This window comes from Neofelis nebulosa, chromosome 14, assembly GCF_028018385.1.
Source record: "Neofelis nebulosa isolate mNeoNeb1 chromosome 14, mNeoNeb1.pri, whole genome shotgun sequence".
NCBI lineage: Eukaryota > Metazoa > Chordata > Mammalia > Carnivora > Felidae > Neofelis > Neofelis nebulosa.
This window is the reverse complement of record NC_080795.1, coordinates 59,782,051-59,805,739: the sequence shown is the minus strand read 5'-3', so window position 1 is coordinate 59,805,739 and position 23,689 is coordinate 59,782,051. Positions and strand designations below refer to the sequence as shown.

At 37.6% G+C, this 23,689-nt stretch overlaps 1 protein-coding gene and 1 long non-coding RNA gene across 7 annotated transcripts in view; one reads left to right on the top strand and one right to left on the bottom strand.

Annotated features, from left to right (window-relative positions):
- Positions 1-9,076, bottom strand: part of LOC131494463 (uncharacterized) — a 30,699-nt gene extending 21,623 nt beyond the window's left edge. The window contains exons 1-2 of the long non-coding RNA XR_009253416.1: positions 8,909-9,076; positions 7,622-7,677 (exon numbers count right to left, since the gene is read on the bottom strand). This is a non-coding gene — a long non-coding RNA (uncharacterized LOC131494463). The remainder of the gene's footprint in view (positions 1-7,621; positions 7,678-8,908) is intronic.
- Positions 1-23,689, top strand: part of TRPS1 (transcriptional repressor GATA binding 1) — a 259,341-nt gene that overhangs the window by 199,525 nt on the left and 36,127 nt on the right. The window lies entirely within an intron of this gene.

Below are 23,689 nucleotides of genomic sequence, written 5' to 3'. Positions count from 1 at the left end.
TCTCCTGAGCCCCGTTCCCCCCTTACCCCATTGCCCTGTGGCAGCTCCAGTATCTAAGAGGGTTTTATGATTTCGGATGTTTCCTAGGACTCAAGCTCTCCAACATACTGCTTCTCCTGTTTGGAAACTAGACTGTGTTTCCTTAGCGGCCCTTTCATGATTTTGAAGACTCCACGTTCAGGTTTCAGAAAAATCCTGAAACTCACAAACGTTAAGAGAAAGGAAATAAAGCACTCACCTCTGTTGCCTTTGTCAACAATCTACTTTTCCTACTATATGATGGCAGTGTTTATGGTATTACAGAATCATCCTTTCAGTCACATCGCTGACCCCATTTTCTTAAGAAGAAAACTAGCACAGTCCTCTAGCAAGCATTCTTGTTTCCTTTGCCTGTGGGATCACAGAGGTACTACTACCTCCATTTTTAAAAAGTCTAAGAGGTGAGGCAGAAGCTCCTTCAGGCCACCCTTTTGCTTCTCTCCCTTGTTGATTACTGAAGCCAGATTAGAATTCATACATTAAACCCGAATTATCGAGGAAGCAGTGTATAGAGTTTATAGTTTTAGCAGTTCTGAGTTCTCAACCTTTCGTGGGCAGTGTGTGCTGTGATTACATCTGCTATGTTTGTAGAGGTGGCCTTAAGGATCCAGAGTCACAAGCAATGGAGCTCCATCCCTGAGTGCCGTGAACTTCCCAATTATTTCTTCAGCTTAAGGATACATATTTAATTTTTAAACTTTGCCGTAATAGGTGTCAGAGATGCCAATTAATTTTATAAAGTATTGCTTTATTGTAACAAGACTGTCATACATGTGAGCCTTTATAATCGAAGATACATGGAGCTCTCATCTTTAAGTAGATTTTGTGAGTAACCAAAGCTTCTGTGTCATACTCAGTTCTTATGTGTGCAATACTAGATCATACCTTCACACAGAAACTAGGTCTGTTCTAGAATAACATTGGAACAACTCATTTTATTCCCAGAAGTTCAGATGTAGTAATGTTACTGATGATTGGTTACAAATCTTTTCTGTTTTATATATATGTGTGTATATATTAGGTCAATGGATGTATATTAGAGAATACAACAGAGCCATATATGTGTATATATGTATATGTATATATATATATCACATAAAACAACAGAGCCATATATGTGTGTGTGTGTGTGTGTGTGTGTGTGTATATATATATATATATATATATATATATATATCACATAAAAGAAACACAAAGAGAGAGAGAGGGAGGGAGAGATTGAGAACTTCAGGGACATAGAACTCAAAGTTCTGTCCTAGTTTCTCTGAAGGGTTCAGAGCCACACTTTACCAGCTAAACTGCTGCTTTGATGGTCTCTGTTGGCCAAGGCCGAGAAAGCCAAATGTATTGTAAAACTTTATATTGAAAAATTTTAATAATGTGTTTAAGCCCACATTTTTGAAGCTAGGACTACATTGAATTGATTTCCAAAAGCATTTAGAATTTTTCTTAAACCCTAGAGAAATGCCTTTTGAAATATTATCCCAATTTACCAACAACAAACCATTGCAATTATAATAGGACACATTGTAAAGATTTTTAATTTTCCATTTGTGATCTTATATTCTTTGGTGGTTAAGTCTTTAAAACCCCAGCTCTAAAGCGAAATTGAAAAGTTCTTAAGAAAAGAAATCTGTTGTTACCAAGTCTAGGGTGGGAGAGAATAATTACACATAGCTTTTTGATAAACAGTCCAAATTGTGCTTCAAAGGACAGATGTGGCTTTAATAATCTGAAACATTTGCATTTTCAGATTAAACTTTGCTTGATTGCATTGTACTTGATATGTATACTTAAATCTATATGTTAAATGTTATACTTTGATATAGCCCATCTTGTTTGACTTTGTTCCTATGATCTGACAAGCTTCATTATATAATAAACTAGTTTAAATAAATCTTAAAGACATAAAAGTGTTCCTGACAGTAAGAAAAAATTTAAAGCTCACAAATGATATATCGGTTAGATGTTCCAGAGAGAGTCAAAGTTTTTTCATTCAAATCTTTGAACATGTGTTTTGAATAAAGCTGTAAGGCATTTTCCAGTAACCAGTGTTGTATTACAAAAATGAGTAAAGTAAAACAAAAGGAAAACATGTTTCAACATTTTATTCAGTATTGTCACATATTGTTGCACATTTCCTGCTGGAAGTAAATGTGACATTTGTGATGCTAATTTTTCAAACCTAACCTTTTATATCATATAAAATATTGCTGAGAATATTGTGCTCTTGTCAGACATCCACAAATAATGAACCACTCTATCAGAGTTCAAATGGGTTCCTAATAGGTTGCGTGCAATTATATTGCAGCTCTGATGTAAATCCATCATTATAATTTTTGAATTTTTCTGCTAAATTTTATCTAAAAATAACCAGAGATAAGTAGGTTATGGAACATTTGACCCAACATCCTAGCAGTTTGTATGGAGTCAAAACCAGAAAATCATACCACTATAGTTAAATTGATCGCCAGGGTGGACAAAGCATTTGGATTATATGATAGGGTGATATAATGGGGGAAATAAACAAGAATAAGTTTAATTAAAAGTAGGAAATTCTATGGTCTATTACTAGGATTTTACTGTTTTATTAATTGAGAATTAATGACCTAGCCGACTCAGAAGTACAAAAAACATATCAGGACAACTATTTGGTAATTTTGCCTTTTATAATAAACAGCTGTCAAGGTTAACGACATAGAAGAGGCAAAGTATGGAGCACGTGCAAGCCATTTAAATGTTTAAAACGCCAAATTGGAGAGCAAGGTACTTAAGATCAGTCTATAAACTAATTTATAGAAAGATGGATATAATTTATTTCAATGTTATATTTGTTATATTATATATTTTATTAAAATATTAGCTTTGGAACAAAATCTAAAACATGTACTTTGTGAGCTGTCAGTAGTACTACGTTGCTACTAAGGGAAGCCACTTCTGAAATAAGGAAAACTGAAATTGAATATTCAGGCTGAGGAATATTCCCTTTTTTACAGTATTAATTTATTAAGTGGTTTTAAAATTTTAAACTGTTTCACAATTAAATGATTCTGAATAATTGATAGCTTGCAATCAGTGGAACACTTTTAATAACCTACTCCTTTTTAGCAAAGTGGGTAGTTCCTATAATCAGGGCTTCCAGGCTAGCCAGCCTGGAGATGGATATTTGGTTTCATCCACTGAGTGTGGTCAGCAGCTGGCCAGACTCCCTTGCACCACTCCATGAGGTCCCCAAATCTGACCTTTAAGGTTAGGAGTATTTACATGAATTCTGTCATTGTTGTGTCTAGGAATTTAGACAGAATTTATGAGGAGGGTGGCAAAAGACATTACTTTTCATTTCACTCTTCCTATAAAGATAAAATAGTTAAATTTATCAGAAAAGAATGAGCATTTCTTTTCCTCGGTTTTCAAATTGGTTATAATGTAATTTCTATATCCAGCATTGTTTTCAGGCACATACGGTCAGTCCATGTGAGGGAGATTGTGGTTGTCACATAGGTTTCTACCTAAGCTTTGAAACACAGAGCTCCCACGATTCATTCCCTGCCTGGAAAGACTTGAGAATATTTAGAAGTGAACGTATCTCAGCAACCAAGCCAAAGTGTCAATATCATGAACACTTTTCTTCAGATGATGTCTCGGCTTTCACAGAGGGTGCTATACAAATGGTTTTATTTAAGCTCACAGCAACATGAAGGAGAGACGGCAAGTGTTACTGCACTTATTTTATGAATGAGAAGGTTGAGGCTAAGAAAGAGTAAACATTTTGTGAGAGCAAACGAAGGATCCTACCGTTAGCCAAATTTTGATGCAATTATGTGTTTGAAATAGGATTGTTGGCGGTTGTGTCCTCCATGGTTTCATCCCCCCGTATCCCTAGTGCACACTACACTGACTCATGTGTACTAGGTGCTGCTCAAGAAGGGCACTGAATAAATGAACAGAGATTAGAAGCAAGATTTCCTGGCCTTTCACATTTTACTATCCATATGGTCAGATGACTACAGAACATGATTTCTAATGATTAGTGTATTTTCCAGAAGTGTGCTTTCTTTTCTGAGGAGGCACATGCCTCTGGTAGGATTCTGAAGGTGATGGGAGGAAATAACACTTCCTTTTATAAAAATTTTGTTTGTGGTCCTAGAATTTAATAACTTTAAACATTAATTGTATATTCAACTATGTGCCAGGTACTCTGGGAAGCATCCTCCATGCACTAATTCACTGAATCCGAATAACTCTGTGAGGTAAACACATTTGTCATCTTCATTTTATAGATGACACGACTGATGCTCAGTAGAGGTTAAGGAACGTGCTCAAGGTCACAACACAACAGCAATGGCTGCAAGCCCCAGCTCGTGACCACTATGTCAATCTACTGGTTGAAGCCCTCATATGAAGGGGTGATGGTGGTCACAATGATTTTACTACCCAGGCAGCTGCTAGATTGTCTGCAGAGATCTTTCTGCCATCTTCTCCATGCACCGGAGTTGCTTGGGAACCATCTTGTTCCTTGGAGATCGGTAGCGACGACCCAGGGTGTTGACGTTTTGAGAGTGAGATCATGTTGCTTCAGAATACCCTCATTATGAATTTCATTCACACCTGGCTGTAGGCTTTGCTCTTTTGGTATAGGAAAGGAGTAGGATAGTAGTTACTTCTTGGAGAGGAGAAAGAAGAAAAGTATTGGAAACAGGTAAACAGGAAGCTTCTTCTCCATTGATAGTGACTTTGGTTTATTTGTGGTGCACATTGTTTGTTTGCTTTAAGGTTAGAATCTGTTAGATTGTGCTTTCATTATGTTATTTTTATGTTGGTGTGTTTGAAATAATTACTAATTTAAAAAAATTCAGGAACATAAAATAGATATTGACCTATAGGCAATCAGTGAACATTTTGTGACTCTGGAATGGATAGGTTCAAGCATAAAGGATGTACAGGCAGCTTTTATTCATATCTTGAAACCACTATATTTCTTTCTTACCCCTATAGGTGAGGTTTGTAGAAATCAGTTAATATAGAACTTTGAGGGAAAACTTTATCATATTTTTTTTTTCAACTTTTTTAAATTTTATTTTTGGGACAGAGAGAGACAGAGCATGAACGGGGGAGGGGCAGAGAGAGAGGGAGACACAGAATCGGAAACAGGCTCCAGGCTCCGAGCCATCAGCCCAGAGCCTGACGCGGGGCTCGAACTCACGGACCGCGAGATCGTGACCTGGCTGAAGTCGGACGCCTAACCGACTGCGCCACCCAGGCGCCCCCTTTATCATATTTTTTAACGCAAAAGGCCCTTAGAGGCCAACTAGACTGAGAAAATCTGAGGTATAAAATATTAATTGACTTGAGAGATGCCACAAAGATTGTTGGTTTAGGTGTTCATTAGTTCAAGAAACCTTTATGGAATGCCTACCATGGGAAAGGAACCTTAGGTGTTTCTGGGGACACACAGATGAATAAGACCGTGTTCACAAGGGATTCATGGTCTTTAGAGGGAAAGCATCTGTGTAAACAAATAATTATAATACAAACTATTAATTGCCTTAACAAAATATATAATTGATGCTCTATCTAGAACTACCCATCACCTATCTACCTATGTATGTATGTATATATGTGTTTTTCATCCATCTATCCTTCATACATGTAAAGCTTTTGGTACATTACCTGAAACATCAGGAGTTAATAATCAATAGTCTTTGAATGATCTGATACTACCTAGAATTCCTAGATTTTTCATTGTATATTATAACATGCAGAGAGAATTCAGCCAGGACTACTTATTCAGTCTTTATCACTCTTCTGTTTGTGGGACTATAAAGCATTCAGTGAACCTCTCGGACAAAGCTATTAACCACTCTCCTGTTAACCACTACGCTAATACTGTTGTATTGTAGATACATCTGTAGCTAGACTTATTTGGCCATTTCTAAAATACTTGTTACATAATTTCGTTTCAACCACAAGATAAACATATTCATATCGGGTACTGTCTCTTACTCATTGTGTGTGCCCAGGGCGAAGCATATAATAGGTGATCGATAAATGGGTGGTGTTGCTTGAATAAATGCATCCTACAAAGGTTTCAGAGGGTAGAGGGGCAGGTGGTAGAAAAATTAATTATCCAAACTGCTTCTTAGACCTTTATCTGAGTAAAATGAGTTTTGAAGCTTGTAGAAAGTGAATAATCATGGTGTTGGTTGTAAGGATTTACTTGGTTCTAAGGCTTGACTCTAAGAAAAAAGCTCAAGTTTCTAGATCACATGAGTGGCTCCTTTAACGATCCTGCCACCAATGTGTTGTTCTTGCAATCTACTAGCAAAATTCTGTTCTAAAATAATGTTCTTTCTCTAGTAAATGTAATTTCAATGCATTTTATTATATGAAAATTAAAAAAATATATAATGTTGAAGTTTTACAAACTCTAGGGTTATATACAAAAAGAAAATCTGATTTTTGGTTTTAAGTCCAGAAGAACTTGAAGTTAAGGTTCAAATACCAACCTTAACCATATGATAGACTTTTCACACTGAACTTTCAATAAGATAATCATATTGAATCTGCTATGGATTGTGTGTGTGTGTGTGTGTTGTTGATTTATGTACTAGATAAACTAAGATAGTAATATTTCAAAAAAATAGAATTATATTGTTAATATGCAGTCTGATCATAAATTTAACTGAGCAGGTGATTATATTTAAGGATGGGTTATTTGCAATTCATTCATTTATAAGACATTTATTGGACACGTCCTATGCATGGGACACTGTTTTAGGCACTGGAGATATTTCAGTAAGCAAATGAGACAAGAGTCCCTCCTTGCTCAATATCTTTCCAATAATTAAGAAAAATCTAATTATTGGGACACCTGGGTGGCTCAGTCGGCTAAGCGTCAAATTCCTGATTTCAGTTCAGGTCCTGATCTCAAAGTCATGAGATGGGGCCCCCCATTGGACTCTGCACTGGGCGTAGACCCTGCTTAGAATTCTTTTTCCCATTCTTTCTGCCCCCACTGTCCTCTAAACAAACAAACATTAAAAATCTAATTATTAATGGGTAGCTAATGTCCTTGAAAAGAACTCACTGTTATGTTATTGAAATACATATTACATGTATATTATATGCAAAATTTTGTATTACACATGTATCATTTTTTTAAAAGTCTGTATATGATTGACCCCCTTCTTGCACAACTTTTACTTACTCAGCTAATCTACAGAAAAGACATGGTTATCCATTTGTATAATTCAATATGCTGACAAAATCCTAGCTTCAGAGACATGTGGATAACTTCGGTGGTCTGAATTTGATTATGCTCTACATATGGGAAACAATCAAAGTAGTGTAAAGGGATTTCATAGTGTGACTCCATTAAAATCAGTAAGAATTCTGCACACCTAAACACCTGTTCACAATTCAGAAATTCAGGCAGGCAGTTCCACTTAAAAGATCACTAAATCAACAATCTAATATACTAGTCTTTGGGGATCATAGTTTTATCATCTCACTTGGTTTTCATTTAACTTTGTCATTCTACAAAACCATTATTATGGGTAAGAAAATTATATAATTCGCTTACCCTGTTGTGGTTCTGGGGTTGTTGATCTTGATCCTCTTAGAAGAATGGCTCAAAACCTAGGTGAATAGGGAGCCGACTTAGATGTATCACCAGTTGGAACTTTGGGAAATACAGTGCAGTGCAAGCTCTCATCAAATATGAATTGGTTACAAAAAAAAACCTAAAATTTAAAACTAAGAAGACATGTGAGCAAAATTTATTTTTAATCTGTGAATCCATACCTTTAATGAGAAAGTACTGCTTTTGACCAAGATTCAAAATGAGTTGAAATCCATTTGGAGGACCAGTTATCAACAAATTAATTAATTGCTTTTATTCACAGTGAGGTTTTAAGGCTTTTTTAGGTTTTCATAGAATATATCTAACTCTTCTTAGAGTGTGTTAGGTTCTTCCCTTTTCACAATTCACATCTGTTGGTATTTTACCTTACATTGCCCTAAAGTTTTATTTTTTTACCATGAAGAAAAATTTCAGTAAGGTAAAATGTAAATAAAGCAATGGATGGGTATTTAAGAATTTTTTAGGATCTTAGTTTATTAACTATTTGTTTATCGTAAATTACAAGTTAATTTTATCTACTCATTGGATAACACCAAAACTAGGTTTTATTTTGAACAGTTAGCTTCAATTAATATATGATTAGAAAAGCATAAGCCTGCATGAACAATTCCATATATTAAAAATGCTAGCCTTCACAATTAATTTAATGGTGTTAGCTTTTAAAGATAGAATTTAAACCTAGTTTTGAAAGGATGTCTTTTTTCACGGTGAAAGTTTTCAATTCTCCATGAATAATTTTAATTTAAAATAGAATTTTTATAGATGTCTTCCATAATTAATCAATACTCTGCTCTTTCAAAACAGCTTCTCTAAGCTCTAAGTTCTGTGTTCCTAAATGTGCAGTAAATGAGTAATTACTCGTGGTTTCAGTCACATCTGAGTAATTTTCTACATGTGTATTGTTAAAATTTGAATTGAAGGGGTAGCAACATTATTGACTAGAAACATAGCCTGTTGGGAATGAAGGGCCATCAGCATGAAGCATCCAATCCTGTCTGCTCACATCTGACACCCACAGAAGTGCACTGTGTATATTAAGAAGACTACACTAATTGTATTTCCTTTCAATTAAACTAAATACTCATTTAAGAGAGATCTAGATTCAAATATGCCATATACCATTTACAAAACAGAATCTGAGCTTTGCTAGCATGTCTATTTTTGGAACACTATAAACAGTCCAAGAGCACAACCTCCTGCCTTCTGCGAGCCATTCTGTTAACTTACCAAATCATATCCCCTAGGGAACCTTGTCTTTGACGGTCTCCCTTCCATTTCCTCACATCCACTCACTGAGCATCAGGGCTGAACAGGAACTAAAAGTCACGTGATCTCATGTGGTGCCAAGATTTCTCTTGAATTTACCCCTCCTTTCAGTTGTCTCTGTCATTGCTTAGTCATCAGAACCCCATAGACTTCCTAAAGAGGCTGCAGTTTTTACTTCTCCAATTCATAATCCAGACTTCCCACAAACGTCCATGCCTAATGCACAAACAGGATTGCTTTAGACCCCGCACAGAGCCCCTGAATTGCTCTCCTTGCTTGGAGTAATCCACACCAGCGCTCTTAACCATTCAGCACTCTTCACCCACCTCCTCCTTTGGGTTCCAGTTCACAGTCCTTCCAGCTTCAGCAATCACTAAAGTCTTTTCTGTTGGGCAATCAGAGCACTGCTCACCATTCCCATCTTTGTAAACACTGAGTTTGGGCCAGCGTCAGTACTCTTCTAGTTTTGTTTTTGTTTTCTTCTTTAATCTTTAAGGTAAAGCTAACTGTATTTTAGTTTGAATCAACCTAAGTTCTATACCTTTACTACTGTATTTTATCTAATCAGTCTAAATTAACCACTTCCTTTTCTTTGCATTAATACTATTTAGGTACACACTGTGCTCTCTCTCTTTTAGGACAACAGTGTTTTATTCATTTCTGTTTTCTCTACTGTATTTGGTTCATTTTTTGCCCCCACTAGAATTAAAGCAAGAATTTTTGTCTTAACTGTTCCCTGTTCTGTCCCCAGCTCATACGACAGTTCATAAACCCTCAGTAAACACTTGTTAAATGGGCAAATAAGTTTGCTCATTACTAGATGCTGGATTGCACTGATTTGAACAGAACACTTCTTAAAAATATGTATGTCCATGTATTTTATAATTAAGATTTTGCAAAGTCATTTTCATAGCAAACTTCTTAATAAATTTACACTCAAATGATCTAAAATGATGAGGATTTTATTATATCAAAGAAAGAAAACGTGTGCCCATGTTGTGCCTGTGAGTTTGCTTGAGAAATAAAATAGAGGAGCCATATATTTTATTATTTCTTTATGATTTGCTTACATCTAAATACACTGAGAAATACTCCAGACAATTTTTCAATGTGTAAATTTTTTTTCTTAAGTTAATTTATTTATTTTGAGACTGTGTGAGCAGGAGAGGGGCAGAGAGAGAGTGGGAGAGAGAGAACCCCAAGCAGGCTCTGTGTTGCCAGAGCAGAGCCCAAGGCAGGGCTCAGACTCACAAATCGTGAGATCATAACCTGAGCTGAAATCAAGAATCGGACACTTAACTGACTGAGCCACCCAGGTGCCCCTTCAATGTATAAATTTTAAGATGGCCTTAGCCAAAGTGAGTAGTTTGGGAGAAGATTTTAAATTCACTTCATTTCTAAAATATTTTGGTTCTGTTTCTTAATCCCTGGCTATCATTGATTTGAATCCTATAAATTTTTATTTAAAGAATTCATTTTTAAAAGTTAACAATATGTGGGGTGCCTGGGTGTCTCGGTCAGTTTAAGTGTCCAACTTTGGCTCAGGTCGTGATCTCGCAGTTCATGAGTTCAAGCCCTGTGTTGGGCTCTGTGCTGACAGCTCAGAGCCTGGAGCCCGCTTCAGATTCTGTGATTCTGTGTCTCCCTCTCTCTCTGCCCCTCTCCTGCTCACGCTCTGTTTCTCTCTCTCTCTCTCTCTCTCTCCCTCTCACTGTTTCAAAAAATAAAATGAATAAACATTAACAAATTTTTTAAAGTTAACAATATGTGGGGTACCTGGCTAGCTCAGTTGGTAGAACATACGACTCTTGATCTCGGGGTTGTGAGTTTGAGCCCCATGTTGGGTGTAGAGTATACTTAAAAAATAAATAAAATCTTTAAAAGTTAACAATATACTATAGGTTAATTAAATATTTAGAGTACAATTCAAGTGCCAGATCAGAGTAAGAATTTAGGAACAAAAACATTATCAAACCTGAATTATCAAGAAAAACAGGAACTGGGGCCTGGGTGACTTTGTCAGTTGAGCATCCAACTCTTGATTTCAGTGTGGGTCATGATCTCAGGATCATAGGATCAAGCCCTGCAACAGGCTCTGCACTGAGTATGGAGCCTGCTTAGGATTCTCTTCTCTTTCTCTCTCTCTCTCTCTCTCTCTCTCTCTCTCTTTCTCTCTCTCTCTCTCTCTCTCTCTCTCTCTCTCTCATTCTCTCTCTCTCCCCTCTCCTCCTTTCCTTCTGCCCCTCTCCCTCACTCATGCTCTCTCTGTGAAATAAAACAAATAAAAAAATTAAAAAAATAAAAATTTTAAGAAAAAGGAAGGGGTAAAACTTCCAGAGTAATGGAGTAATACCTTGAGAAGTTAAAGTGTATAATTCCAGGTCAGCTGGAATCAAATAGGATATATACAGAAGAAGTTCATCATAGGTTGCCTCATTTTTAATCTAGAAAAATTTGCAGTTGCTTGTAAAAATACATTGCCCATGTATTACAAACTGTGAAAGAAAGTATTTTTCTCTCTCAAAAAGAAGCCATATGGCTTACAAAAAAGAATTCTGGCCTTGGAGAACAAAAGAAAAAAGCCAGATTTGAAACTTGCTAGATATATTATTCTGTCTCTCAGCTCTGTTTCAGGGTCTTGAAGATGAGTTCAGTTTCCCCCATTTAAGTTTGTTAATAATGCATTAGTGTTCAGCAAGGATTCCCCAAACTTCCTGAATTGTGCAAGCCCAGTGGAGCCCCGAGAATCCATCGGACCTTCTCCCTTAACAGCTTCACTTGTACTAATTATAGGTCTTAGGCACCCATGCGAGTTTGAAAAAAGGGCTTCACTGATACAAAAAGTTTGGAAACCACAGGAACAATGTGTATAAGCTAAAAAATTAACATGCACTCATAAATAATAGCTTCCATTATTAGGTAATACATGCTAGGTCTATTAAATATTAAAACATGAACCTCCTGTTACTGACTCATAACCTCTCAGGTTACCTGGACAAAGTGTCTTACAGAGGAACACTGTAAGACATCTCATGTTCAATGAAGGCTGGATGCAGGCATTGCATTTTTATAGTCACTTAAATTTGTTTTGCCTTTGTTGCAGTTTGTGCCCATTAAATTAGACTATTGTAGAGTTGGGCAGTAAGAACAACTATAAAGAATATTGTATGTTTTATTATATATACACAAGAAAGTAATGTGAAAATACCAACAGACCTTTTGCATCATTCAAGCTTAGAATGAATTCTTGAGCCCTTGAAAAACACAAAAGAACTTGGAGCAAATGATGGTGTTTAATTTGATCGAGATATAAGTTTTCTTAAAAAGAAAAACAAAATCCACATACTATCTGGAAGCCTAAAGCCTACAGAGACGTCACTTACATCTCAACCAATAATCTAGTAATGGATTATAATGAAAGTTGGGGGAAGGGTAATATTTTTTTAAGTTTATTTATTTTTGAGAGAGCAAGAGAGGGACAGAGAGAGAGAGAATCCCAGACACAGAGCCTGACATGGGACTTCATCCCACGAAATGTGAGATCATGACCTGAGCCAAGAAGAGTCAGACACTTAACTGAGCCACCCAGGTGCCCCAGGAATATGTTTTTAAAGTATACAGAGTTTTAAGGTGACATGTTTGTGTTATGAAAGATTTCATAAGTCGTAACAATTTTTAGAAAGCAGTATCTCTTAATGTCTTTACCCTGTTATGTTGAATTCTTATTTGAAAAGATTGTTTATTTCAAGCTAATTCTGTGAATTTCATGAAAAGGACAAAATGAAATTTAACTCGGCAAACTTCTAATCCATAGAGTTAATTAATGAGGAGTGTTACAGGATTTACAAATAATTCAATCCATCAAAGTACAGTGATAGTAACATCACTGTTGAGTGCAGCAGATTGAGATTAATCGACCATCAGTATCTTGTGCTCTGAGAAAAATAGTAAGCAATAGAGCATTCTATCATTGCAGTGGTGTGGATGCTGATGAAAGAACTGGTGGTTAGAACTCTCTTGTGGAATTAAATATGTCAAAACAACTTATACACAGTGGTGCCTACTTTGCATAAAAGCCAAAAAACTTGAAAAACTGAAAAGACAAACAATCATAGCATGGAAGTACAGTAGTACAAGAGGAATAATTCAAAACATTACTAGAAAACTATTTGAATTAGGCCAGCCAATTTGAATGGCTCTACCCAGCACCATATTCAAAATATTGAATATATAATTGGCACAGCAGCACTGCTCAGTCCAGCAGATGTGCTGTGTGGTGCATCTCAGGCCAAATGTAAATACACACACAATGCAAATTTTGGGGGGTGGGGAGGTTTAAAAGCAGGCAGGTAGTGCCCAATATCCTGTAGATTCCAGCATACCATTATAGAATCCCTGACCTAGAGATGAAACCCAGGAATTTGCTTTTTGAAAGTAACCAAGGTGATACCAGTAATAAACAGGAGTTTGGGAACCATTGGATTGAACACCCCATTTCAACTTAACTCCAGTCGAATGGCCAAGTGAATAAATTCCCTCTCAAGTATTTTCTCCTTCACAGGCTTCTAGTATGTTTGTATGGGCAGGGCCAAATGTATATACCACGAGAAAAATTATCCCAGTGCAAACAGCAATTCATAGGTATTATCTAGCCAAATTCGTCCAAATCCATTGCCGGTTTATAGCTTGGGTACTTTGGAAATTGGCACTCTTATAATTGACCCTGCAGTAGGTACATGGCTCCTTGTAGGTGTTTTGAAAGCCTTGTTCATTTTAATGGGTTTCTTTCATAGTTATTGTTGATAAAATTGATGTGGCTTTCCCGGGATGCGAAGCTGACAATGTGTTTCCCATTTTGAACTGGTTTTCAGGTGTATCTGAGACCTGTGATAAATTGTCTGAAGGCAGGTGTAGGACAGGTGCATTGAGACACCAAACATGCCCACACAAATATGCTCTCTCTCTCTCTCTCGCTCTCTCTCTCTCTCTCTCTCTTTTTCTCTCTCCCTCCCTCTCTCCCTCCCCCCCTCTCTCTCACACATACACACACACACGCACGCGCAAATATGGACATTTCTATTAGTGAAATTGAGAAACAGATCTGAAATTGTGGAGGGGATTTTTGTTTGGTTGATGCTGTTTTTCTCTTTGGCCAGTGAACACTGAATTGATGTGTGACTATGTCCAACTTTGGTTTTAGGAATTGGGGATGAAGGACACGTGAAGTTATATTATTGCTAATCCTATTTCCAAATGACCACTGAGCTTTTTTGGTTCAGTTTGGTTTTATGTTAGGCTAGGTTTGTTACAAATGCATTCCCATACTGATCTATCTAGAGCATTATTAATGGTGATGCGACATTTTATATGTCAGGCTCTTGAAATGATTTAAGTAAAAGAGACATTAGTTTCCTCAGTTTCAACTAAAATGATAAATTCTTATGTTACATCTGTGCTCAAGGAAACGCCACTAATATCATCTCATTTATATAAATACTTGTCAGGTGACTGCCTAATTTTACAGACATCTGAGCCTTATCCAAGCAGGCCAAGGCCGTGATACTTGGAAGTTCCTCTGTATTTCAGACTATGGCATCAAACAAAGCTTCCCCCCCACCCCCCCGTATGAAAAAAAACAGTTTGAACGTTATCACATCAAAGGGAAAGATGCCATTGTCTGAGGACCGTTTTAGATCTATCAGAAGAAATCAATTATGGGACAGAATTAATTTGAGGTACTGTTTCTTCCAAACAAGAGACCTCCCCTCCCCCGTTTCCTTCTCAGAAATGTAATGATATAATATATAATATACATATATATTTTTTTTGTTTGTTTGGTGAAAAGATACCAGTAAAGTGATAACATCTGGCTGGAGCAAAACGCTGCCAGCTAAGGAATGGTTTCCTCTCTGCGGGTCTGACCAGAGCCTGATGTTGTGCAGATGTGCAACCAGGCCTGACTGTAAAAGTTATAAACATTGTCATAACATTGTTCGACTTCTCTAGTATTTCCTGTCTTCTGCTTAGCACTTTATTACTAAGTCTGGCTAGCCGCCAAGTGAAATGCAGGGAGTTAGGGCCTCTGGCTTGAAATTTAAAACAAGTCCAGAATTCATTGGGTTTAATTTGATATGCGAACTCTGATAACTCACACTTGTTAAAATAAAGCCGCTTACCATTCAAGTTAGATTTACACAGCTTTGAGAGAACACGGGTGAAGAGGAAGAAAACACATTTTTCAAAACTTTAATATTGGCTTTTAGCTCTTGGTTTTAGAGGTGGGGGTGGGGGAGGGAGAAGGGTTCTGAGCGGGGAACAGCTGATTCAGAAGCTGGACAGCTTACAGCAAACTTGTGTTCATTTCCTGTATTAGATGCAGTTCCCTGGGCACAGAATGGGCCTTTCTTTCAACACTTCTGAGCACGTTCTTTCTCTTGGCTCATTTTCAGATTAGGAAGGCCACAGGAGGCTCGTTGCCTATACATCATAACAAAATGGTGAGGTGAAAACAAACTAAGGATACACCACCAGGCTGCGTTTTCGCAAAGGGTGTCTTGTGCCAGGGTTGAACAGAACATCATTGAAACACCAGCATGAAGACATGTTAACCCAATTTTTCCTGTAATGTATACATGATTGATTGGCAATTTTTGGACCACAGGCTGTGGTTAGGATTACATCAATCAGGAAGCCGTAACTCTGGAGGGACTTCCCTTAAATGATCTAGTGTTTATTGGCGAAAGTGGCTGCGTTTTTTGCTGTCTGTTTCTTTTATGTGTTTATCAGTTCCATTCTTGTTTGACATGTGGCATCAGTGCATGAGATAGGTCGCTTTTCCTCCTTTGATCCCGTTTAGTCACTTAAAATGCAAAACGAGGTACCTACCACAATGTCTGGTACATAAAATGCACTGTTTAGGTGGCGGAAAAAGAATGATTTTGGAATGAGTGAGAAACAAGTAGTGAATGAGAGTGCACGTAATCAAATTTGGATTTTACGCGTTTCAGAAGTAGTTAGGATCACTTTGTGAATTAACAGCGTGCCAGGGGTTTACCTGTAGAGTATCCTTGACCTAAATAGAGCATGGTGCATATAAATACACCAATTAACATCAATATGCAGTTTTTAACTTCTCTGCAAAGTTATCACGTGATGCAGTCCTTGTAAATAAAAGTTAAAGTAAATGTGTGAAAACGAATAAGCTAGAGAGGAATTCGCTGGACGCTAATAGTCATCAGTTGTTTCACTCACACCAAGCTTTTGTACGCTTCGGGGATAATAGGAAAAATTTCATCAGTAATGTGTCACCAGAATTCTGATTGTGATCTTTGTTGTTTTGTGGATTTTCGTCGTGGTCTTGAACATATATAACTTGCTGTGTTCCCAAAAGGTTGTGTTATGGATCTATGAAATTTTTGTAAGTTGCGAACACTAAAAATCTGTCCCAAGGCTCTGCTGTTAATTTGTTTTTATTGAGGGGGAAGCAAGAAGGAGGCACATGTGTGTGCAGCCACTTTTCCCTGTTCTGTTTTTTCATGTGTAATTGGTGTTTGGGGACGCATGGGTGACACATGAGTTACAGTTCCTAAGTCTGGAGAAAAAAGAAGTTCCTGACACAGATCTTCCCAAGCCACAAGGTCCTAAACTTATAAAATGGAAAGGTACAAAAGAGAAGCCTGTGTCCTGTTACTTCAAGTTCAGGGCTCAAAGTTAGTTTTAAAAGAGTCAGAGCATTAAGTAGTGATTTTGTTTAAGTGGTCCTCACAAAATCATAGGCGGTTAATTGTATTATCTAATTTTTGAAAAAGGAATGTAAGGCATTTGAAAGTTAAATAGCGTGAAGAATGAAAAGCATGTTCAAAAAGCAATTTCAGATGGCTGGTGAGGCCTGGGCCATTCAGAGGAGCTCCTGCAGACATAGGATTCTGAATGCTGATCATCTCATCACAGTGGGTTTGGAATTCGGTTTCTGGCTCCACATCACGATCAGAACAGATGTTTCCCAGGCAGCATAGGTGGGTGCAAGAAATAGATTTCAGAATCACTCACTACATTTGTGATCAGATTGTTGTAAGAAAACTTTGGAATCGGACTTCTCAGAGCTCTGCATACGATGTGCCTGTGTGTAGTTCATCACATTCCTATACGCTCTTTTTTTCACACAAGAAACGTCCTCGCTTTTTTCTCTCGCAAGTGTTTGTGCATGTGTGCACACGCACGTGTGTGTGTGTGTGTGTGCGTGTGTTTTAAATCGCATATTACTGTGACATGAACATGAAAGCAGCATGCGTTTTAAAGTGTTATGTGTGAAGTGCAGAGTATTTCCTGTTATTTGGGAATGCTGCCTTGACCATTATTTTTCTTCCAACAGCGTGATGGGAGCCCAGCATTAATTATGTGTCTCTTTATTGGCATGGTAAGTTAAATAGCAAGTTGGTGTTTACCAGTCTCCTTCGAATATTAAGTAGGCATATAAGAAAACCTCACCTTAATACCGCGTTCTTCATCTCTGGTAGGTTGTGACAAGAGGGATATGTAGCAAAGAATATAGACGAGAAATCATGAAATCTTGGTATGGGGCCAGCAGACCTTTAGCTGGCTGCTGGATTGGTAAGAAAGCAGCTTTCTGCTGTCAGAATCAACATTACTCAGACAGTTGCAGAAGCACTGAAGCCTTTGGATTTGTTTGCAATGAGAGATTTGTCGTGCATTTTTAACAAGGCTCCTGTGTGTGTGCCATGCTTAGTAAATATTGGCCTTTGGGGTATTTTTCAGTCACGCTGAACGGACGGTTAGTTTCCCCAAACTGCAAAATGCAGAAAATCCATTTCCCTGATTTTGTGGCCACTGAGATTGCATCATAGATTTTGCAATGCAAAAGCAAAATTAAATCTAGCAAAAATCTTCTTGAAAGAACTGGAAAAGTGATCAGGAAAAAGAAAGATACCTGTGATTATATAAACAAATGGGCTGAGAAGGGGGATCTTCGGAAGTCCTTAATAGTTAAATTGTTTAAATTAAAGTAACTGAAACATTTTGATTTCTTAGAATGGAGGAAATTAATTGTATAAATATTATGACTAATGTGCTCACATAATTACCTTTTCCAATAGTATAAGCTGAACATACCTTTTAAATCTTATCCAAATGTACTTTATAAGAAGTAATTTAGTTAGAAATAACCTGTTAGAATGTTTACAGTGAGGCTTCCGGAAATCTGAGAAAAAAATCAGCCGGTCTCCAAATGTTTGCTTTTATATATGCCATAATGTTTTCCTTCCAGCAAATGAGTCGATACTGACAGTTACATTGTACTCAAGACTTACTTGACATTTTTTAAATCAGTATTTAAAACTCACTTTCAAAAGGTGATCAGTGAACGTCTTATTTTAGTCTCTAAAGAATTGAAGGAGATATCACAGTTCTGTTGAGGATAAATTACCACGGCGTATCCAAAAGTGAGAGTTCCGTTGTAGTTGTGGAATGATGAAAAGGTCCAAAATACGAAGTTGTCTAGCAGAATCAGTATGCTAATACACTTCATGTGCTTTTCCAAAATGGCCAGCATTCCTGTTAGAGAACATTCAGAATGTAGGACCTAATCTCCCCAAACTGTGACAAGGTGGGGGTACAGAGAGCCATTCGAGGTACATTGTTCTACCCCTGCTTTAGAGACTCCTGTTAAGAGTATGGACTTTAGGAAACTTTCTCTGGCCACATTTTCTGCCAAAGGCCTAGTGCATGGAAGAATAGCTGGAAAGAGGGTACTTTTCCATATGTTGTCCATTTGGCTGTCAGCACTTGTTCTGACAGAAGAGAACAGGGTCTTGAGTGACTGCTAGTCTGTCTTAAAGTATGGTAATGAGGCTAATTAGGAGAGATGAAAACTGCACTAGATTTGTGAAGGCAATTATCTCTATAGCTTTTGTGCCATGCTTTATCTTTATCAGATTCCTCTTCTCTAATTTTGTCATTTCTCAAACATCACAAGAATAATGAAAATGTCTAAAGCAATACGAGCGGTGTGGTTGGTAGAAAAGAAGAAAACACGCTAATGCAATTCTGTGAACCTGCTTTCTGTTTGGACTCTTTTGAAATGAAGACTTGGGAGCATGGCTAAGGCTGTTCTTACTGGTATTGTTGTTTAGCTTACATAAATGAAAATTAATTGCACTTTATCATAACGAGCCTGTATATCTTCTTTGGTAAGTGAACAGTATTTTGCTTGGTCCTTTTATGTTAGTCTTCATGGCAAGTCAGTAATTTAGTGTACTTGAAAGGAAAGAGACATCAGAGGCTTGCAAAGCAAGCATAAAATGTATTCTCTTTTATGTGATTTAGAAAGTTGAAACATTTTAGTTTCTGTTTTCAAAGGTTTAATACATTTTAACTTTGACAACAATTATGGAAGTAAAGGAATGAACTCAGATGTCTGCAGAGTGATTTCATAGTAGGTGACATTGAACATAAGTTTTGTTTGTTCCAAGTATTTAATCACCAAAGTCAACAGTTAAAATACTTGTGTTTTTTTTTAACCTGCTGACTTATTTTTGAATAATGCTACCAATGTTTCTTCTGAGATATATACAATATGGCATTCTAAGAATATCACATCATTTCTAAAGCAGAATTGTAAGTTTGACTCCCCCCTCCCCAAAAGAAATCTGTCATTATTTAAGATTTCAATAAAGTTTAAAAGGGTTGGTTTAATTCAGTAGGAATCCAAACTTGGTTTGATTGGCAATTGTTTTGGCTTATATTACACCTGGGCATAATTTTTTTATTACTTTTAGCATATTTTATTATAATTTTCATTACTTCTGTCTTTCAGAGAAAAGTTCACAAGCCTGTGAGGTTCTTAAAGGCAGAAAGGAAACGTTCATTCTTTAGAAATACTTGCTTTGTAGAATCAGTGGAAAAGAATCAAATAAACCAAGAACAATATATAGGCAGAAAATCTGAACTGCTCAATAGTTTTCTCACACAAGGAATTCCGTTACCTTCAAATAATCCAGTAGCAAGTCAGGGAAATTTCGTTTTGTCTTATGTTGCAGTGTTCATAAGACTAAGATACCTGGGAGCAAGTATGGGACAAAGGTGTAGTAAATAGGTTTGGTAAAGAACTTGTAGCAGAATCCAGAAGGTCATAGTGTAACTGGAGCTAAAAGACTAGATAGAAATGAGTCAAATTTGATCTGAGAATCACTAGGGGGGCTTGTTAAAAATACAGATTCATGGACCTCACAACTAGTGATTCTGGTTCAGTGGGTCTTGTGTGGGACAAAAACCAAAAACAAAAACATTTTTCAACAGGGACTCCCAGATGAGCCTGATGCTAACGGTATGTGAACCACACTTGGAGAAACACTGTTCTAGATCAAGAGATTTGCTATCCTGAAGATCAGAGCAAGGCTAAGCATTGAAAGTACGTAGGGAAACTGGAGGAGGTGAAGCGTAAGAAGACATCAGTCAGGGTAAAGTAGAAAGGAAGCCTGAATTGGTAACCTCAGAAACTTTGCGTTCTGTTAGGCTGAACTGTATGAAGCAGCAATCACATGAGATCCAGTCTGTACTTCTGTCTTTGTCAGAATGAAATTTTGTAATCCCCGTAACATTTCTAGGCTTGTGTTCATCATCTATAAATTAGTTCTAGCATTTGGGGATTCTAGAAGGGTCGTGGATGGAGCAGACGAACACTGAAATTGGGAGGACAGATGCACCCATCCCATTTCAGGGACTGAAAAACAAGTGGTCAGAAACCAGGCCAGGAGTGGGAAACCAACAATTTCAGAGGAGAAAAAACTAGCAGGAAACTAAATTGATGCAAGGCTCTTGCTCCTAGCTGAAGCAGCCTTCTGCCTCAGGCCCAGGTCACTTTCCTGGTTGTTTTTGAAGCAGGAACCAATCTTAGTACAACTTGAGGGGTCCTGCAGGTGGAAGCAGGTAATTGGAAGCAGCTGGTGCAGGTGAAAGTGTGAGATCGGGGGAAGCAACCATGTTTTTGGTCTGATGGGAAACAAAGTCTTTTCTTACGGGGAAAGCAGAGAGTAATAGACATACACCAGTAATTTATACATGGCACATTGCTTTTTATGTAAATGATGATTATAAAATAGCTTGAAAAACATTTACCTGAGTGTTTTGAACATTCCCACTACACACATCCTTGATTTTGTGTGAAGTCTACTTAAAAAAAAAAACAAAACGGACTTGGCTGCAATGTCAAACTGTAACCCTCACATCCATACCCAACCTGACACAAAATCCAATGTGTTGCAAGCCTGCTGGCCATTTTATAGTACTTTTACCCAAATTCAGAATTTAAAAGTAATCAGTGTTTGAAAGAAAAAAAAAATCGACAGGATAGGATTTTATTCCCCTAATGGGAGAACCATCATGGTAAATATATACATCATATTTTATCCACCCTTTTATCAATGTATCCAAGAGTAAGATTGTGGTTAATGGCAGGTTGCGTTTTATATTAAAGCCCTTATGCATTGATATTTATAGGTAAGTTTCTTAAATTTGTAGTGACAGCACAACAACAATGTAGTATCTTAGTAACTCCCATCTCTTTTTTACATGACTTTATCCTTTTGTTAAAGCAGTGTTTTGAAAAAGAACTGTCTTTAGGTTAAATTGGTAGCCTCCTTCTCTTCAGTTTATAAATTGAGCCATTTAATTCTTCTCAATTCTTTACTGAACTCAGTTTTGCCCAGCAGTTGGAAGTCATAATTTCTTGCCTTCCAGACGTCACAATTTGAATACAGTAACAGACACTTGATTTCCTCGTTGGTTCTTTTTGGTTCCTTAAACGAAGAAGGAATTTTGGTGCAATTTGGCTCCCATGTGTCTGGACTAAATTAAAGAGGAATATGATTGAAGGTGCATGGTTAGAGTAGGGAAGAAGGAGTTCAGTAGGACTCACTGAAGGGAGGTTTTGGGGATCTTAAAGGAAAGGGTAAATAAGTATAAAATGTCCATCTAGCTGATGAGGTAGGCTTGACAGCATGAGAGAAATAAAGCAAGTTACCTGGAGCTTCCTTATTAAAAGAAGTGCTAGAGGGGCGCCTGGGTGGCGCAGTCGGTTAAGCGTCCGACTTCAGCCAGGTCACGATCTCGCGGTCCGTGAGTTCGAGCCCCGCGTCGGGCTCTGGGCTGATGGCTCGGAGCCTGGAGCCTGTTTCAGATTCTGTGTCTCCCTCTCTCTCTGCCCCTCCCCCGTTCATGCTCTGTCTCTCTCTGTCCCAAAAAATAAATGAAAAACGTTGAAAAAAAAAATTAAAAAAAAAAAAAAGAAGTGCTAGAAACCAAAGTTAGCATTTAAAGCTTCATAAAGTCTGGAGTCGTGAGCTGAACTCGGAAGGTTACACGGGTTTCAGAATGCTGGGGGAGGGGAGAGAACAATATATGAAAATGCACTGAGCTGGGAATGTACAAGGCCTGTGTTTGGGGTTTTTTGTTTATTTGTTTGTTTGTTTTCTTTCAAATCCACCTGTTTTATTGTACAAGGTCTGTTTGAGGGAAGTTGGAGGAAACTAGTTTGACCAGAGGGTTAAGGTAGGATTGATAGAAGTTAATTGAGATTCTAAAGAGCCTTAAGAATATGGAACAATAGACTTTGGAGTTTACCTGCCGGGTTACGAAAAGATGGAAATTATGAACAAGGAAGCTATAAAATAACTTTGTCTTCAGAAATTCAATCTAGAAATGGTATTCTTGGTGGACTGAAAGGCAAAGATATGAGTGCAGGATAAAGAATCCATAGTGGAATCTAGTGGATAAAGAACACTGATACCAGGGAGACGGGATCTGGTGGACGAAGTCATCAAAGCTGATGCCAAGTTCAGGACAGTGGAGCCTACCAAGTAATGAGGAACGGAAGAAACCAATTGTGGGTAAATGAGGGTTTTCTTTAAACAGTCATTGAGTTTTGAAATGATGAGGCATTATTCAGTTGAATAATTGAGCGCTGATGATTTGCAAAACATTTTAGAAAATGACCCCCAAAAGTGTGTTCTCTACCCTTTATAAGCTTATGGTTTGGTGGAAGAAATAGCCATGTTAACAAACACTATAGAAAAAGATATACTATAAATGCGAGAACTACCAACAAAATGAAATGGCAGAATATGAGAGAGAGAGAGAGAGAGAGATCTTGAAAGAGAAGATAGAAGAACCAGTTGAGCTGGTCCTAAAAACAATGGATAGGAAGGACTTAGATTAGTTGGATGCATTCTTCATTTGTCATGCAGTCAACGAGTATACGGAGCACCTGCTCTGTTGCAGTTACTGTGTAGGACACTGGCCATGGTGGCAAGAAAGCACAGCCTCCAGCAGAGAAAATAAAGACTGACAAGTACAAAGTCTAAGTGAATGGCACGTGATCCCATGAGAATGGAGAAAGGGGTGAGGATGGGGGAAGAAGGAGAGCAGTAGGTCGTGTTGCTCTGAGGAGATGCGACATCCGTATTTTAGATCTCTGTTGAAGACATTGTGTACATTTTAGAAAGGTACCAAACCAGCCGAGTTAAAGTATTTATACAGATATATTGGGCATGGAGATGCATTTTAAATTTTTTCTTAATTTTAATGTTTATTTATTTCTGAGAGAGAGAGACAGAGCGCCAGCAGGGGAGGGGCAGAGAGAGAGGGAGACACAGAATCCGAAGCGGGCTCCGGGCTCTGAGCTGTCAGCACGGGGCCCGATGTGGGGCTCGAGCTCACAGACAGTGAGAT